Source organism: Podarcis pityusensis (genome assembly GCF_964106645.2).
Source record: "Podarcis pityusensis genome assembly, chromosome: 2".
Classification (NCBI taxonomy): Eukaryota; Metazoa; Chordata; class Lepidosauria; order Squamata; family Lacertidae; genus Podarcis; species Podarcis pityusensis.
This window is the reverse complement of record NC_138029.1, coordinates 78728588-78748095: the sequence shown is the minus strand read 5'-3', so window position 1 is coordinate 78748095 and position 19508 is coordinate 78728588. Positions and strand designations below refer to the sequence as shown.

At 41.9% G+C, this 19508-nt stretch overlaps 1 protein-coding gene across 4 annotated transcripts in view; it reads right to left on the bottom strand.

Moving 5' to 3' along the window:
- HRH1 (histamine receptor H1) overlaps positions 1-19508 on the bottom strand; it is a 98192-nt gene that overhangs the window by 11474 nt on the left and 67210 nt on the right. Inside the window, exons 2-3 of one of the 4 annotated variants that reach the window (XR_013982639.1) lie at positions 13781-13813; positions 11227-11470 (exon numbers count right to left, since the gene is read on the bottom strand). The exons of 2 other annotated variants lie outside the window; for them this stretch is intronic. The gene's annotated coding sequence lies outside the window, so the exon portion shown is untranslated. Of the gene's footprint in view, positions 1-11226; positions 11471-13780; positions 13814-19508 lie in introns of those variants that run through there. One more of the 4 variants, XM_080994209.1, reaches the window with a different exon arrangement.

Here is a 19508-nt window from a genome sequence, read left to right as displayed (position 1 = left end):
GGGTGTAGTCAGGATTTTTGTTGGGGGGGGGCAGGACTTTTATTAGGGGGCATAAAACCTATGTGATTGGTCAGTTTGTTAATTATTTCTATTGTTTTACTTGATGTACCGTGGGGGGAAGGAGGAACAGCTGCCCCCTGCCCCCCTTGGCTATGCTCATGACTGTTTTCCCATTGAAATCAGAAGTACTGATGTTATAATTACTGGCCCAAACTGGCCAGATGATGGAAAATTGATTTACAGTTTTTCATGCAACTCCCCTCCATTTAACCTTCTCTCACATAAGGCTCACCCTGAACGTGTGCCATTTCTTATGTTTTATACCCCAAATTTGCCACAAACTATCCTGAAACTTGGGACACGGGTGGCGTTGTAGGTTAAACCACAGAGCCTAAGGCTTGCCGATCAGAAGGTTGGCAGTTTGAATCCCCGTGACAGGGTGAGCTCCCGTTGTTCAGTCCCAGCTCCTGCCAACCTAGCAGTTCAAAAGCATGCAGTGCAAGTAGATAAATAGGTACCGCTCCAGCAGGAAGGTAAACAGCGTTTCCGTGTACTGCTCTGGTTCACCAGGAGCGGCTTAGTCATGACCCGGAAGTTGTACGCCGGCTCCCTTGGCCAGTCAAGCGAGATGAGCGCTGCAACCCCAGAGTCGTCTGCGACTGGACCTAATGGTCAGGGGTCCCTTTACCTTTCCCGAAACATACTTTCCCTGCCAAGCTTCAAATCAGTCTGTTGAACCATTTTCTAACTATAAACTACTCCCCACGCCATCCTTAAGATAGGGCTGTGCCTGTGGCCCAATAAAACAAGTTCATTCATAGCGTGCACACAGTAAAATCACAACAATATATATTATACTACTGGTAGAGATCGAATGAATCATTCTTAGGATATCCACAGGAAAAAAACAGCAGGTGCAAAAGTTGGTTTGTGAATTAACACCTAGAAACAACTGCTGTGGCTGACAATCAAATGAGAATATTGATTCACTGTGATGTTTTCATTTGTATGACTACAGGTATAGGAGGGGGGGTAATGAAAGGACACATATTACACCAGCAGGCTTTGACAGATTAAGCAATGGCAGTGACTGAGTCACATATTAAAGACTGATCCAGAAGAGCAACCAGCTTGTGCAGTCCTGCATCAATCAGTGTGACAATGCTGAAGAAAAAGTAATGACATACAAGCCAATAAGTACATTTTGTTCCCTGAAGTCAGTCTATCAATACAGCATTAAATTTATTAAGGTTTTCATTGGGCTCTGTGGAGGAAAGTTATCAGATATTATAAAAATGGGCTGGCAGTCTGAATCAGTATTATCTTATTTACTGCACTCTCCTTGTCCTCAGAGTAGTACTCTGATAGAAGCCTTGGTCACCTAGAAGGGGGTCTAGTAAAATAAAAAGCAACATATCGAAAACCATGTATCTTCTATCTACATGATCAGTTGGATAAGACAAAGAGGTATAACTGCTTATTTTAAAAAATGGATAGCAATTTGGTTCTTCGAAATCTGATAATGAATTGTTACTCTAACAATTGCAGTTGGAGTCCAGTTTAGGAGAGCAGGTGCTTTTAAAGATAGTTTGGAAGTCAATGACTTTAATTCAAACATGTCTTCTGCCAACAGAAAGGCACTTTCTGCTTATGGAACACAGCCTATGTGAGCCCTGGCCACTTCCCTGTGCTGCTGCAGCCTCCTCAGAAGTAGTGTTTTAAGTGGATGCAAAAGGGTGGGATGGGAAGGAGATGCAAAGCAAGCCCCGCTACACAAGCAGAGTTCTATTTGTGGTCCACTGGGTCCAAAGGAAGATGCTAGACAGAATTTGTTAGCGCTATTTGAGAAAAGGAAACACAGAACTTTCTGTTAATTGGTAAGCAGTGTCATTTTGCTGTGTGCATGCTTTTAATACAATATTGTTAATATTACTTCATTGTGTTTAATTATAGATTAATGTATTCTCCAAGTAATTTGTATCCTTTAATTTACTAGGCTTTGAAGATATTTCTGAAATGTGTGAAAACCACAAATGAAGATTGGTTATGTTTAACAACCATGATAAAGCATAATATTGTGAAGATAAGTGGACTCCTCTAATTGCAATGTTAGCTTTGCCTAAAACCCCCAGAAATGAACACAACATATGCAAAATAGATAATAAGTATTGCTGAGTTTAAGAAAGAGATAAGGATTTCTTCTGTGGTGTTGCTGTACTTATATGGACAAGAAAAGGAATTGCTGGTTCACTGTTGATATTATTTTTAGAGGTCTCTGACACATATGCTTGAATCTTTCAAATGCAATGCCCTTTTACTAAATGGCACAAAAAGTACAATTTAGAAGTGTCTTAAGTAGTTGATGTTTGAAGAGATTGCATTAGGTCTTCACTGCCAATATATTTAATAGTTCAGTCAGATTATCAAGCTTTGATGGAGCTGAACATAACAAGGAAATTTGATCAGGAGGGACAGAAAAGAATAGTCATGACACACTATAGGGCAATATCATATTTTGGATACAGCAACATTTCAATTGTTGCATGAGGTTTCACCTTTAATGTAAAACTTCAAAAGAAAACAAAACCTGTTCTGAAAAACATAAGCAAAGTCTTAACAAAACTGAAGTCTGAGCAGTCCAAGATGGCCAGTAGCTTTATTTAGGGCAGCTCTTAACTAGGACTGCCATTTTACAAAAAGTGAAAATCCGGATACAAAAGTTGTTGAGATTTTCTTTTTTCTTTTCTTTTCTGTTATGGCCAAAGCTGTCAAGTTTTTGAAAAAATTCCAAAAAAGAGAGAGAGAGAGAAAAGGTTTTGAGCTAATTTTAAGGGAATTTGCTAAAATGCAGACTTATGACATGGGTAGCCATACTTCCGGATTTTCCCAAACATTTCAGCGATTTCCTCCCGGACACTGTTTCCTACTGCCATATTCCAGCTATGTCTGGGAAATTCTGGACGTATGGCAACCCTATCTTAATCAAAGTGCAAGATGTAAAAATAGATAGGTATCAATTGCTTCAGACTGAGCATTTTGCTATCAGCAATTACATTTATATTCAAATCATGCACACAGTAAAAGGCTTTGAACAGTTACTAGTTATTTAGCACTCCAAATAATGGGTCTAATTGCTCTATAAATTTCTCACTTCACGTTATGGTAACTCTGAAACAATGACAGTATACTGAGGAAAATGTCATAGGCTAGCCTTTAGAGAAATCCCAGTGGACTAACTACCTCTATTTGGGCTCTATGAAATTAATTACTGCTAAAATACAAGAGTTGAGATACAACATTTTGATCAGATGAAACATCCCTCTATAGGCACAAAAACATGCAAATTTAGATCCAATTAAGCACTGAGACACTGTGATTAACTTGCATAAGTATTCAGAAGTGGAAGTTTTGCCCATCAGTTTATTAAATTTGAAGGCGGAAGGGAGACATTTTATATTAGTAACTTTCTGTAATAACCACATCTCTCACTAAACAATATTTCAGACTGAGAATTTTCTTACAGGTTCTACACTCAAAATGTGTGAGAATGCCACATGTATTGAAAAGTGATATAGCGCTTCATCACCTAAATATATACTGGCATTTTACCCCCTCTTGCTTCTGTTTCTAAATAAGATTAAATGGTCCTGATATGTTTTATATCAAGTGTGAAACTGTTAGTGGAAACAGTTCTGCTAGCTTCTCCATGAAGATTTGTAAGGCGAAGATAAACTAGAAGTAATTTTACTAGGAACACCTCGGCCCATTTGTCAGGTCACCAGACAGTCTTAATATATAACATCTGTGGCTTGATGTCTCAGTTGCTAGTTATGAAAAGACAGTTCTGTGTATCAACACAGCCCACATCTATATGGGGATTTATTTATATCTATGACGAGGATTTCTACTCTGTCATTCTGTAACAAGTGCATTCAGTGCATTACAAAGACAATAAAAATAACACAGGAAGAAACAATAAAACACAGAAAAGGCTACATTGTGAGTGCACACAGAGGAATAAAAATGTCTTCCTTGAAGGCAGCAAAGGGGCCGGATGAAACTAGGCAAGTTGTTGTTGCTTTTTTACATTGCTGCCAATTTACATAACGATGTGATATTGCATGTATACATTTGCATTGCTGGCACCTTTTTTAAAATGCTTTCGTCACAATGTGCAACTATCAAAATAATTTGGAATAAAGCTATGTAGCTTGAATTAGAAATGTGTGGGCCTGTAGTATTATTATTTGATTTTTGTTGTTGTTTTTATGGGGATTGTCATCTTCTGTTTAGAAACTGTTGGACAAGCTACAAGTACAGCCCACAAATAGGAACAGGACCACCACTAGTGATGGCACTGTTAGCTAATCAGGCTATTGAGCACCAGTTATTGATTTTTCTAGTTTTTGTAATGTTATTACTGAAGTAGCTGATTGTACTGAAAGGGGATGCTGTCCAGCTGCCAGTCACCACCACGATGCCCTTTTCATAGACCCAAGAGAAAGGAACAAAAAGTTCCTTTTTAATGCTTTATTCACTCCTATATTGATTAATCGAATACTTATAAGCATTATTTCCCTTCAATACATGCAGGCTGTTCTAATAATCTAAGCAAATAGATGGTATGTTACCCCAACATGGTATCAACCCTACTAATCAATCAGGCCAATCAGCAAATGAGAATCTTACCAAGCCAGAAGTAGTTGTAGTCAAACAAAACATCCCATTTCAAGCATTATACTTTATGTACACATGCAAATGAAGCCTGGGGGAATTTGCCAGTCAATAATGTAAGAGCTGTAAGCCTAACACTTGCATTGAATTTAGGAGCTACAGCAATTTCAAAGACCATTAAGGGAGAGTCTGAGAGGGACCAGACTAAGCCTGGAGCAAGCTATTAAAAATCTTGCAGAAGGGGACTTCTGGGTTAGCGCCTCAGGCAATGGAGGAATACCTCTGATTGGGAGGAATCCGCTCCGTGGAAATCAGGGTCTGGCCGCCACGGCGAAGGCGGAGACCCACTAAAAACCACAGGCGGGAGAAGCTTATGGACGTGGGATTCGGCTGGCACCTTTTGCGCCTCCCCTACTCGCGGGGAAACCCAGTTTCGGGAAACTGGAGCGACGTGGGGTGAGTGGCGCGGTGCTTCGAATCGACTGCTTCTTTCATGGAGTGAAGCCGCATTGCTGTTGCAGGAGAGCGCTGACTTTTTCCTGTAGACAATTTGATCTTAAAACAACTACCCGTGAGTAAAACGGAAAATTGGATTTTTAAACGTCTTAATTTGGCACCGAACGGGGAGGTTTCAAACAGGAAGTCCGCCTCCCCCTTTTGTAAATAGATTGAAGCAAAGAGGCTGCAAGCTAAAGCCTTGGAAAGTCTCATATAAAGGATTAAACTTCCATCGGTTAAACCATCAAACCCCCCTTGGAAGCAGGAGAAGAGGGGGGAAATTTAAGATCGCGTAAGCCTGCAGGAGAGAGTGAAGAAAGTCAAATAACCACTGCTCTGAACCTGGAAACGGGCTGCTAGTAAAGATTGAAGCTTCGGATATGCTCATTGACTGTGAATAGATCGTCTGCTGACAGTAAGTTAAAGAAGAGAAATACAATGTTTCCATTGTCTCCTTCTGTGTTTAAAAAGGAGTAAAAGTAACTGAAAATTGAAACTAACTTTATTGTTTGAACTGTGCTTAAAAGGATTGATACAAATAGAAATTGTTTCCCCCTAGAGGAAGCCTTTGAAATTGTTACAAGTTCTGAGCTGGGGGAATTTTCCATCTGCAAGATAAAACTGTGAGAATCTGGGATTGACCTTGAGTTGTTGAGAATGTTGACAGAAGAAGCCTTAGTGGTTGCATTTTGCAAGATTAATGAATCACTGGAGCAGCTTTGTAGGAAGACGGATGCGAGGACTATAAAAATTGATAACTTGGAACAAAAAGTGACTAATTTGGCACAAAAAGTCAATATTAATACAGAAGTTATTCAGGAATCGATGCAGGGATCTATTTTGACATGGCGGATTGAGGAGAAGGCGGGGGAGAGAGTTTTTGCTGTGGAACCTAAAGCAGCACAAGTGGCGAGGGAGAGAGCTTCAGCCTTACAGTTGCAATTTGATGATTATAAGTTGACGTCTTCCAAGACTGAATTTAGAGAAAGCCAGACTCTTAGGATTGGAGCCCCGCTTGGACTGGAGATTGACCTTTGGGACCTGGACTTGGGTCAGAAGGAGACTGGAGTTGTGGGGACTGCCAGACTTGGAGGAACTTTGAAACACGACTGGAAATATCTTTTGAATTTCAGTTCTAACTATGGAGATTTGGTTGACTTGTTGAGAAGGAATAAAAACATTGCTAGATGGGAATTTCCTGGAGATCTACTTTTCAGCATCAAAGGAAGGAAAATAAGAACAAGATCAGGAGAAGACAAAGTAAAGTGCATGTATAAACATGAAGAAGATTTGCAGAAGGGACCTGGAAAAGAGTTAAGAGCCTCGGACAGAAGATCACCAGGTTGATGGGCTATTTGGAATTGACGGAAATGACTGGCAGAACCCGAGACCAGGGAGAAGAGACAGTGGAAGAATACTGGAAAAAGTTTAAAATCTATATATGGAAATAATGTAAAATTAATGAGTGTTAGAAAAATGTTGGAAGGGAATTATACGGCTTTAGTAGAAATATTTTAAGGAATTAAGTATAAATAAGTATTATAGTATTAATGGAAAATAAGGTTAAAATATGTTAAGATAATTACATGACAGAAAATAGAGAAAGATGGAAAGGATTTGCTGAAACAATTAATAGAAATGGAATACAAAAAGGGAGGTGAGAGGAGGTCGATGAAACAAGGGAATGAAAGAGAGGATATTGAGATGGTATGATGTGTGTGTTTTTTTGAATTGTTTTTGCTTTTGTTTTGTTTAATGTGTTAATGTTAATGTTGCGTTCTGTATTGTTTATATATTGTATTGTACTGTTTTCTCTTTTGCTTTTGCTTTTTTTGCTTTTTTCTTTTCTTTTTGTAAGGTATAAAAGCAATAAATATTATTAAAAAAATAAAAATAAAAATCTTGCAGAAGTTTCAGAATGGCCAAATATATGATCATGGTTAGCCCCAGTTTACCATGCACCACACCTGTATGCACTGCAACACTTCAGTATACAACTTGTAATAAATGTTCAGACAGGTTTCCTAAGTCCATGATTGAAAACTACTGAGAAGGACTGGATCCACTATGGACTCGTTCCACACTTCCATATGTCCTGAATGAGAGGACATGAATTGGAACAAATGCCAACCTGCAGAAAACTCGATTGAGGTTTGCTACAATTCAGTGGTAAACATTGGGTTTTCCTGGGGACAGTGGTGGGGCAAACGAAAAGCCCCTCAGACCCATGGCTAGAAAGCATGGAGCAAATTGAAATGTGGACAAGCCTTTGGTGGCATATATGTGTCTTTACATATCAGTATATTGTTGCTTCTGAATGCAAATTCAGGCCAACAGTACCCTTAGCACCACCTGTGTCCATAAAGAAGTTGCCAAGGAGGAAGTTGGAGGACATTCAGCTAGACCTGACAACATTCAGTCCCTGAGTTTTTCAGTCCCTGAACGGGAAGAGTGGCAAAATAGTGTTGGGATACTGCCAGGGAGATAAAGTCCATCATGGCCCCCAAGCCGGCTGCCGGACGATCCATCGACCTCCCGTAGACACGCAGTATCAGCAATTAGCGACATGAGCTCCAGACCATTCTAGAGCCGATGCACACTCTTTATCAGCAGATAATGCACAGCCAAAGTCGCACTCAGGAGAGCATTATTTACAAGTTTATTCAGCGTTGATCAGAACACAGAAAAACATGACTGCCTGCTTTAGTGTCTACGACACAGAGAGAGAAAAACGAAAGCAACAGAAAACATAAACATCCTGTGAACAGGAAATACGCAGACTCTGTGACTCACAGCCTGCTCCCTTTTAAGGTGGAACGGAAATATCCTAACAAATAGTACTCATGGTTATAGGTTCCAAAACATGGGTAGGCAAACTAAGGCCCAGGGGCCGGATCTACCCCAATCGCCTTCTAAATCCAGCCCACGGATGGTCCGGGAAGCAGCACGTTTTTACATGAGTAGAATGTGAACTTTTATTTAAAATGTATCTCTGTTATTTGTGGGGCCTGCCTGGTGTTTTTACATGAGTATAATGTGTCCTTTTATTTAAAATGCATCTCTGGGTTATTTGTGGGGCATAGGAATTCGTTCATATCCCCCCCCCCCCAAAATATAGTCCACACCCCCCAAGGTCTGAGGGACAGTGGACCGGCCCCCTGCTGAAAAAGTTTGCTGACCCCTGTTCTTAAAGATAATTAGCAGAACTTATGAAGCTGCCTTATAGTCAGTCCATCTCACTCAGTATCGTCTAAACTAATTAGCAGTGCTCTATAGGGTTTTAGGCAGAGAACTCTCCCAGCCCTACCTGGGCTCTTCCGCAAGCAAAGCAAATATTCTACCTACCACTGAACTATGGCCCTTCTCTCCATTAATTAGTATTTTCCCCAAAATTAATTAGTGCCTATTATTAGAATTATGGTAAGCCTTTTTGGTTTCATTTTGCATGGTACTTATTGTCCAAGTGGGTCTAGTGTAAAAATATCAATAGGAACAGAAATCAACAGAAAAAGACTCTTGCTAAATGCAAAATGCTACATCAAAGCAAAATTACTTTATCTTAAGACAGCACAAATAACAAAAACCGTATAGAAAAACAATAATAATAATAATAATAATAATAATAATAATAATAATAAATTTTATTTATATCCCACCCTCCCCAGCCGAAGCCGGGCTCAGGGCAGCTAACAACAATAAAACAGTACAAAAGTACAGCACAAACAACACTTTAAAATCATTCATTATAAAATTAATTAATTCAAGCCACTGGCAACCATTGGGCCAGAGCTCCGCGAAGATTGCCGAGGGAGTGAGTCAGGCTGTGCCCTGGCCAAAGGCCTGGTGGAACAGCTCTGTCTTGCAGGCCCTGCGGAATGATGTCAAGTCCCGCAGGGCCCTGGTCTCTTGTGACAGAGTGTTCCACCTGATCGGAGCCACGGCCAAAAAAGCCCTGGCTCTAGTTGAGGCCAGCCTAACTTCTCTGTGGCCTGGGACCTTCAAGATGTTTTTATTTGAAGACCGTAAGTTTCTCTGTGGGGCATAACAGGAGAGGCGGTCCCGTAGGTACGAGGGTCCTAGGCCGTAAAGGGCTTTAAAGGTTAAAACCAGCACCTTAAATCTGATCCTGTACTCTACCGGGAGCCAGTGCAGCTGGTATAGCACCGGGTGAATGTGATCTCGCAGCGAAGACCCTGTAAGGAGTCTCGCTGCAGCATTCTGCACCCGCTGGAGTTTCTGGGTCAGTCTCAAGGGCAGCCCCACGTAGAGCGAGTTACAATAATCCAGTCTGGAGGTGACCGTCGCGTGGATCACAGTGGCTAGGTCAGGGCGAGAGAGGTAAGGAGCCAACTGCTTAGCTTGGCGGAGATGGAAAAATGCCGCCTTTGTTGTAGCTGCAATCTGCGCCTCCATGGAAAGGGAGGTGTTGAAGATTACACCCAAATTCTTAACGGACGGTGCTGGCACTAATTGCGCCCCCGCAAGAGATGGGAGTTGCCCCCCCAATCCCATATCGCCCATCCCAGCCACAGGACCTCTGTCTTCGTCGGATTTAGCTTCAACCGGCTCCCACGTAACCATCCAGCCACAGCTTCCAAACATCTGGTCAGTGTGTCTGGGGCCGAGTCATGATGGCCATCCATCAGCAGATAGAGTTGGGTGTCATCAGCATACTGATGGCAACCCAGCCCAAAACTCCGGACAAGCTGGGCGAGGGGGCGCATAAAGATGTTAAAAAGCATCGGGGAGAGTATCGCACCCTGAGGTACTCCACACACCAAGGAGTGGGGCGATGACAATTCCCCCCCAAGCGCCACCCTCTGTCCCCGACCAGAGAGAAACGAGCGCAGCCATTGAAGGACTGTGCCCTGGATCCCCACGTTGGCAAGGCGGTGGTCCAGAAGTTTGTGATCGACCATGTCGAAAGCTGCTGACAGATCTAGAAGAATCAGCAGCCCCGACCCACCTCGATCCAGCTGTCTACGAAGATCATCTGTTAGGGCAAGCAGAGCAGTCTCGGTCCCATGACCAGCGCGGAAGCCGGACTGGAATGGATCCAGAGCCGATGTTTCATCCAGAAACCCACCAAGCTGTTCAGCAACCGCTCTCTCAATCACCTTACCCAGGAATGGAAGATTCGAAACCGGGCGGTAATTGGATAGATCTAAAGGATCTAATGATGTTTTCTTTAAGAGCGGGCGCACCACTGCCTCCTTCAGTTCCCCTGGGAATGTCCCCGTGCCAAGGGACAAATTGATGATATCCCCCTGGAGGGCCCGCACCTCGTCTGGACACGCTCTAGAGCTTGGAAATAGAGCTTGGAAATTATTCATGTGGCCAGAGGATAATCAGCCTCAGAATTTGTATTTGTGTCTAAAAACAGAGCACATAAGACTGTAATTTATTTAGATTTATGAGAATATATAAGTTTATTTGATCGGTACACAAAATCCCCAAATATTTCCCAGCTATTGTTTTGAAAACATTCATATTTTCCTTGTTAACTTTTGAAATGTTCCACTTCTTTTGCAACCATGGAAAGCCTGTTCCCTATTTCAAATCACTTAATTATCAGCTCCCTTTGACAGAGACGTTCAGCAGGACAGAAATGAATTCGAAGAATTTATTATTGTTTTCTCTGAACCCTCAATATACCACAAAAGCTTAAATACCTTACTTGAACTCATGAAGATTTAATGGCTGCAATTTAAAAAAAATTGCTATATAAATGAACCATGTTATGACTATAACACACAAGTAACCAGTTTCTTGAAGGGCAATATGACATTGCTTATTTCCTATCTTTATCACTAGCACTACGAAGCTCCACAATGGATTTCACAATGTCTTACAGAAAGCTAGTTTTAAAACACATAAATTGCCAGCAATGTAAAATTAAAATAACTACAACCAGCAGAAAAATAATTATGCAGTCTGCCAAGACCACCAGCAATTTCCAAGTTGTCTATGGGGAGAGGTTTGGGAGCTGCTGGTTATATGTACAAGTGAGTGAGTGTGTGTGTGTGTGTGTGTGTGTGTGTGCGCGCGAGAGAGAGAGAGAGCGCGAGAGAGCGCGCGCACTGAAAATGCACTGCTGAGAACTGTTCCTTTACTATTTTGTTTGATAAGGATAATGCTATTTTTCATTTTCCATCCATCCAGCTTTTGGAAGACAACACCTTTTTTGTGCTTTCCATCTTTGTTTTTAATATCTTCCATCTGCAGATGTCTTTCTCCATGTGTGTTTTCTTTCACTAAATCATCCAGTCTGAATTCCACATGGTATCATTAGCTCAGGCTAGGAGAGTAGAAGTAAGTTGATTTAATTATTGTACAACATTATATTTTTTGGAAGAATGTTGAAAGAAAAATGGATCATTTTTTAAAAATTGCCTGTAACATGCTCCCACTGGCAGAAGGCAGGACATTATTTCTGCAGATTCACCCTTCTACCTGCACCCCACTTTGCTCCCCACAAATCTACTATGGAAGGCTGGTGTGGGGGCATTCAAAACAACATGGGAGATGGCACTGGCAAGGGGATGGGAGAATCAACAAAAATTGCCTCCCTTCCTTGTGCCAGTGGTGGAAGGATGGATGTCCTTCCATAAATGGAAAGAACCTTCTGTTCAAAGAAGGACAACTCTGGATCCATGCCGACATGGAATGCTGGGAACGTTAGAAACACAGGAAGCTGCCTTCGACTGAGTCAAATCATTGGTTCATCTAGCTCAGTACTGTATACTGTTTGAGACCGGAATCCTTCCTAGCTCTACCTGAGATTCCAGCAACATGTGCTCTACTACTGAGGGGCTATGGGTCTTCCCCAAATGCTGCATGCCACAGTTACAGGCCCTTCAAACAGGATATTCCACACTCACCATAATCATCTAGATCACTTGTGGATCAGGACCACTGGTGGGTCTCAACAGGAGCACTACCACCATGCAAATATATGGTAAAAGATTAAGAAATGGGTCCCCAAATGCATGTTTCGGTTAAAAGTGGGTCTGAAAAGGTTGAAGATGCTGTATCTAAATCACAAAAACAAGCTATTATATAGTAGAAGGGACCAGTGGCTTCAGATACACCATTAGTGCAAGAAAAAGACATAGCATCAAGAAAAGTTGTATAAAATATTATCAACAACATAGATGCAATTCAACAAAAATGTTTTCCATCTGTCTTCAGCATGGTAAACATATGAATGTCAATCTTGTACATTTCTGATACTTTATTTTCTAGTCCTTCATCCATATCCATGGGGCTTCATGAGATTATTGTACTTTACCAATACAGTTTCTACAGTTAATTTTAATTGTGATTTGTCTCCACTTCTCTGCAGCATTTTGAAGGACATGGTTGGGTTGTTGTTTTTAATGCATTATTCAAATACCACAAAGGCCTCAGATTGTCCACAGAACATAAACAACTAGTTTATTAGTTCTGGCTCTTCCAGCTCAAAAATTGTTCATTGTCTAAATTAGTAAGCACTTTAGCTGGAAGTCACTAAAATGTGTTGCCCCTCGTCACAAACAAAATAAGTAGTAACTAGAAGAATACAGGACTGGAGTTGAAAGAGTGATACTTTTTTAACAGGGCAATATCTGAATAATTATTAATGATCTAATCTGAGTTTAAACATAGACACACTTAGACAACATATGAAACAAGTGTACTACCTTCCAAGTGTAATTTGGAATAACTGCACTTCAGTTCTATGTGGAAAAGTAAACCAAAACCTAGGGACCCCTGACACTGGATGTCCCATCTCCCATCAACCATCAACAGAGATCTCACAAGAAAGTGCAACATACCCCAGTTCTGAATCCTTCCAACTTACAAGCCCCATCCACATATACCACCCATTATGGCAGTCATTCAGCTAGACACTGGCCTGGTTCAGACATAATGCTAAGCCAAGCCATGGCTAAGTGCAAATGAACAGGCATGATGATGTACAGAGAGGAGACCATGACTGCTTCACCTTTCTCAGGCTTCTGCTGCTGGTAGAGTACCAGGAGTTAAGCCCTGGTTTGGCTTAGCATTATGTCTGAGCCCAGGCTCATGCTTTTTATCTCTCCAAGCAAATCATAAGGTTTGTTCTTGGCTTACAACTCATTGTTTGCTTGAGGGAAATAAACTTATGAGCCCAGTTTCACACATAACAGTTAGTCAAACCATGGCGTAACTTTCATGTTGTGGCCTGGTCCAAAGCCAGACCCCACAGAGAAGCAGGTCAGAGGCTGCAGAACAATGGATAGCTTGTTGGACATCTCCATTGCTTCCATCCAGTTCTGAGCTTCTTGCCCTACTCCTGAACCATGACTCCTGAGCCCTGTATCTTCTGCTGTGCTTGTATTGTTACTTGCCTGAATAAAGATCTCTCTTGAACTTCCAAGTAAGAGCCCTTTTTGCATGTGTTGGACGAGAGCCAGGAAAACTTCTGTCTTTCCACCAATGTGAACTTCCAGTGTGGGAGGACCAGTGGGTCCAAGAAATAGCAGAAGCAATAGCCATGGAGATAAATAGCAGAAAGGAGGCGGCATGCAAAGTTCTTTTGAAAACTCAAGAAATTAAGTAGTGTGCAGTACAACAAAAACATCACCTTAAATTCCACTGCTGTGGCTTCATAGTAATCCTGTCCAAAAAGAAAAGAGGCTATAATAGTGCCAACTTCCTAATACTTTATGCTGAGTTTTGGGATTGTTTTAGGGATAGACAAACATTGTGCCCTTCAGATGTTGCTGGACACAAACTCCTGCCAGCCCCAGCCAACATGGCCAGTGGGAAGGGATAATAGGAGTTGTAGTTTAACAACTTCTAGAAGGTGCCTCATTGACTACCCCTGCTCTACTCATATGTGATTGACATAGTCACTAAATATGTGGATGGGATTTGGATCATTCGCCACTGGCTGCCCCCAAACTTGATGCTGCGATGCATCTTGCACCACAAACATTTGCCTGTTTAGAGGAACAAGTAAAAAGGAGCCATCTGTATGGGCATTTTATAAGACTAGGACCCTCATTTGCACAGGGGTCTGAATCATGTGGAACTGTATGTATACAACTGTGCATTAATAATAATAATAATAATAATAATAATTTATTATTTATACCCCGCCCATCTGGCTGAGTTTCCCCAGCCACTCTGGGCGGCTCCCAGTCAAGTATTAAAAATGATACAGCATTAAATATTAAAAACTTCCCTGAACAGGGCTGCCTTCAGATGTCTTTTAAAGAGAAGATAGCTGCTTATTTCCTTCACATCTGAAGGGAGGGCGTTCCACAGGGCAGGCGCCACTACCGAGAAGGCCCTCTGTCTGGTTCCCTGTAACCTCACATCTCGCAATGAGGGAACCGCCAGAAGGCCCTCGGCGCTAGATCTCAGTGTCCGAGCTGAACAATGGGGGTGGAGACGCTCCTTCAGGTATACAGGACCGAGGCCGTTTAGGGCTTTAAAGGTCAGCACCAACACTTTGAATTGTGCATGGAAATGTACTGGGAGCCAATGCAGATCGCTCAGAACCGGTGTTATGTGGTCCCGGCGGCCACTCCCAGTCACCAGTCTAGCTGCCGCATTCTGGATTAATTGCAGTTTCCGGGTCACCTTCAAAGGTAGCTCCACGTAGAGCGCATTGCAGTAGCCCAAGCGGGAGATAACTAGAGCATGCACCACTCTGGCAAGACAGTTCGCAGGCAGGTAGGGTCTCAGCCTGCATACCAGGTGGAGCTGGTAGACAGCTGCCCTGGACCCAGAATTAACCTGCGCCTCCATGGACAGCTGTGAGTCCAAAATGACTCTCAGGCTGTGCACCTGGTCCTTCAGGGGCACAGTTACCCCATTCAGGACCAGGGAGTCCCCCACACCCGCTCGCCTCCTGTCCCCCCAAAACAGTACTTCTGTCTTGTCAGGATTCAACCTCATATTCACTATTTTATACACATTCTATTCAATGCACAGATATTTGGGGTTACATCAGGGCTGGGAATATCAGGGTGGAGTCCTGCCTCTTCCACATTTTTATTGTACATGTGGAGCATGTGTACACATATGAGATTTCATAGCAAATTACACTTGCATATGGAAGATGACACTTTTTTTCAGTCTACAACATTTTTGCAGCCATTGTGTCTATGATGCCCAATTACTGCTTTTCTGAGTCAAAGCCATGGCAGGAAAAATGGTGACTCAATCTGTAGGGGAGATGTGGTAGACAGCAAGGAAGTACTTATATTTTCTTTTTTAGTGGCAGCAGAAGTGAGTGGGAACCAATGATGCAATTCAACTGTGGATTATTTTCTGAACAAACACAATTAGGGTTTTGCATGATTTAAAAAATGCAGAGAGTAATTATGCTTGCTCACAGAGTTATTACCATTATTTCCTCTGTAGTGAATTATCATTGCAAAGTTAAATTTTGCATGGAATAAACACATCAACTAATTCGGAACTAATTTTCTCTACTTCCTGTTATTACCAGACAGGTTGGACTGTGAAAGAACATCGAGATTAGCACTAGGATTTTAACTCTTCTAGGATTGCAAATCTGCAACAAATCTACAGCATATATTAATTTTTCCCGGGGTTAGTGAATTTCAGCCAAAGGGACACACTGCCTTCTGGAAACCCACATCTTGGGCTGTATGCCACTCTCCAAGAATGTGGGCACCCACACGAGAGCACATACACACAAAAGATTGAAGGCAACTAATGTTTACTCAGAGTAGACCCATTGATATTAATGATATTAGATCCATTCATTTCAATTGGACTACTCTGAATAAATGTTAGTTGACTACAACCCAGTATTTTATTTCAGGCTCATTGATAAGTGGGATGAGGGAAACTTTTAGCTAAGCCTCCCTGCAAATGCAAGCTGTGAAGATCTGCTCAATTCCACCATCTGATTTTACATTCTCTGTGTCTCAGGGCCTTTCCCTGTTCTTGGCCCATAGCGCTTGGCCCATAGCGCTTTGGAATTTGCACTTTGATGTTGTCCTTTCAACTGTGCCAGGGATGACATGATTTCCGTCCCCTAGTGCTCTCTGCTCTAGTGCCATACCACTGTCATTAAGCAGGGGTCAGCAACCTTTTTCAGCCGTGGGCCGGTCCACCATCCCTCAGACCATGTGGTGGGCCGGGCTATATTTTGGGGGGAGAAATGAATGAATTCCTATGCCCCACAAATAATCCAGAGATGCATTTTAAATAAAAGGGCACATTCTACTCATGTAAAAACACGCTTATTCCTGGACTGTCTGCGGGCCGGATTTAGAAGGCGACTGGGCCGCATCCGGCCCCTGGGCCTTAGGTTGCCTACCCATGGTCATTAAGAGTCACTGTGGAGCAGATCAGAACACTCGGGGAAAAGGAAAGAGTGCTTGGAACTGCTCCGCTTAGAGGGTTTCTTACAATCAAACAATACAACATTTTTGTTAAATAAATTTTTTTAAATGTTTCCTGAGTATTTGGCCATCAACAGCATTCATGAAATATTGGTGCAGACTAGAAGACTCATTCTCATTTCCTAACTCCAGCCTGCTCCTCAGCACTCCTCAGTGCCGCTGGTGATACGACTGGCATGTCCAGTTGGGGGTTGGGCAAGCCTATTTAAAAGGCTTGGCAGGCTATACAAGGCCTGCAGGCAGGGGCGAAACTAAGCTTTATTTCACCGACTCTGCCTGCAGGTCAGGAATTCACCATCCCTGGTGTATATTGTGTATACTCACAATGCACACTAGCTGAAAAATTAGTACTGAGTAAGCTTCAACTTTTGTCTACTCTTATGTTGCCTATGATTTTGGACACTTGCTCAAAAACTAGAGAGGACATATTTCCAGTAACTTGCTTAGAGCTGATTTCACCTAAGACTTTGCCATGAGGCCCAACACTTTTGGGATGATACTGTACATCAGAGTGGGCCTGCAGGCCTGATGTACTCTGATGTTGTTAGAACAGATAAAAGAAAGTACTTCTTTATGCAGCACATAGTCAAATTATGGAACTCGCTCCCCCAGCATGGCCATCAATTTGGATAGCTTTAAAGGACAATTAGACAAATTGATGGAGAACAGGACTATCAATGGCTACTAGCCATGATGGCTATGATCTACATTCTACCTCCACAATTGGATGCAGCAATTCTTCTGATTGCTAGTTGCTGGAAGCCACAGGAGGGGAGAGTGCTCTTGTGCTCATGTTTAATCCCTGGTTTCCCACAGGCATCTGGTTAGCCACTGTGAGAACAGGATACTGAGCTAGATGGGCAGTTAGCTTGATCCAGCAGGGTGTTCTTACGTTCTTAATATTTGTTTCCCTTGACTACTACCTCGCTGGTTGGGGATGATGTGCATTAGAATTTAACAACATGGGTGGGTGGGTGACTCTGTTCTCCAGCCCTGCTCTATATAATCTTTGATTCTAGCATGCCTGTAGGCAAGAAGCTATTTGACTACTTCATCACATGCAGAAAACAATTCATTTCAACTCCAAATAGACGGAGCAGCAGTATTCTAAACTGCACTTCCTCGTACCTGTGAACAAATATTTGCAGAACTGCCTTGCTATGATCCTGCCTGAATTAGGGCAAGCTATGAGAATATAGTTTGTTCTTTGTTTCTTTTAAAAAATATTTATTTATTAAATTTATATACCACTCTCCATCTGCAAATCTTAGGGCAGTTCCCAGCATAAAAATACTAGCTAAAAACAGAAAATACAGTGGTACCTCGGGTTAAGAACTTAATTCGTTCTGGAGGTCTGTTCTTAATCTGAAACTGTTCTTAACCTGAGGTACCACTTTAGCTAATGGGGCCTCCTGCTGCTGCCGCGCCACCGCAGCACGATTTCTGTTCTCATCCTGAAGCAAAGTTCTTAACCCGAGGTACTATTTCTGGGTCTGTAACCTGAAGCATCTGTAACCTGAGGTACCACTGTACATAATAAAAACAAGAACAAACAAAAAATGTCATGCACACTTTTTTGGCCAAATTTTTTCACAAAAATTAGGATGCACATTAGATTTATGGCACATTTAAATTCGCCAGCAAATACTTTTTGGTTTCAAGGTTTTGAAAATTGAGGTGCACATTAGATTTGGTGACACATTAGATTTGCGTAAATACGGTATATAGAATGTTGAGCAGGCAAAGGTTGGGTGTACAATGAAGGCACCAGCTGAACCTCCCTGGGGAGAGCATTCCTTAAACAGAGAGGCTCTGCAGAAATGGTTCTCCTGTTGCCACTCTCCAGACCTCTCTTGGAGGAGGCAAACAAGGAAGGGCCTCGCCCCTCAGTTTTGGGGTGGGGGATAAAATTCTGGTGTTATTGCTTTTAGTCGCCATCACAGCCCAAAGGGAAATTTGAGACCACCTGGGTTATTGAAGTGTAAGGATTTCTAGCATTCAATAAAGTAAGCTGATGTCTTCCAAACTGAAGTAGTCTATCACCAATCTCTAAAAAGCTGTTATGTGGGAAGCATGTTGAAAGCATGGCAGCATTTTAAAGATTTGTGTGGTTGGAAAGAAGGCTCTATGGTTAGGGCTGGCACAAAAGGAACTTCACTCTGGGGATAAATACCAACTGGGGTGTGTGTTAATTTGGACAGTAATGGAGTGGGGTTCAGCCACCTTTCTTCCTTGCTGAGTTCCTGATCTGAGGGTGCCTGCTGCTGTTATTGATTTGATTTTTTAAGATCCCACACACCACAGACAGGGAAAACACAACAATACATTTCCCATATAATTTAGTTGGGTCCTAACTGGGGCAGGAGTCATCGAAAGCCAATGCAAGAGATCATTATCGATTCTCAAAAAGCCCTATAGAAGACAAACTGAAAGCGCAGGCCTTAGTAGGTTTACTCAGAAGTCTCACCGAGCTTAATGGGGCATATTGCTGTTGTTTTATTGATTATATTTTATTTATTGTAACTCTTGAGTGGATTTCTGTTTAACTTTTATATGCTGGTATTATTATTTTATACTGTTCTAATGATTGTTGAATGTTACTTTTTTGATGTAGGTTGCCTATTTTAAAGTTATGTTTTATTATCACATTTTTGTATTGCATTAGATTGTTATAAGATGTACATTTTTTGTTTCTTCAGCTTGTAAACCGCCTTGAGTATTGTAAGAAAGAAAGACGGTATACAAATTTAAAAAATATAATGATGATGGTATTCCATGATAAATCTTTTTATAATTGCAGCCTGGACCATTTTGTTCCTTACAGCTTCTGCCCAGTGAGAGTGGTGGAGCAGGAGTGTGGGAAGCAAACATCAGGCAGAGGCTAAGACAGACAGGCAGAACTAATGAATCTAATTCCCTGCAGGG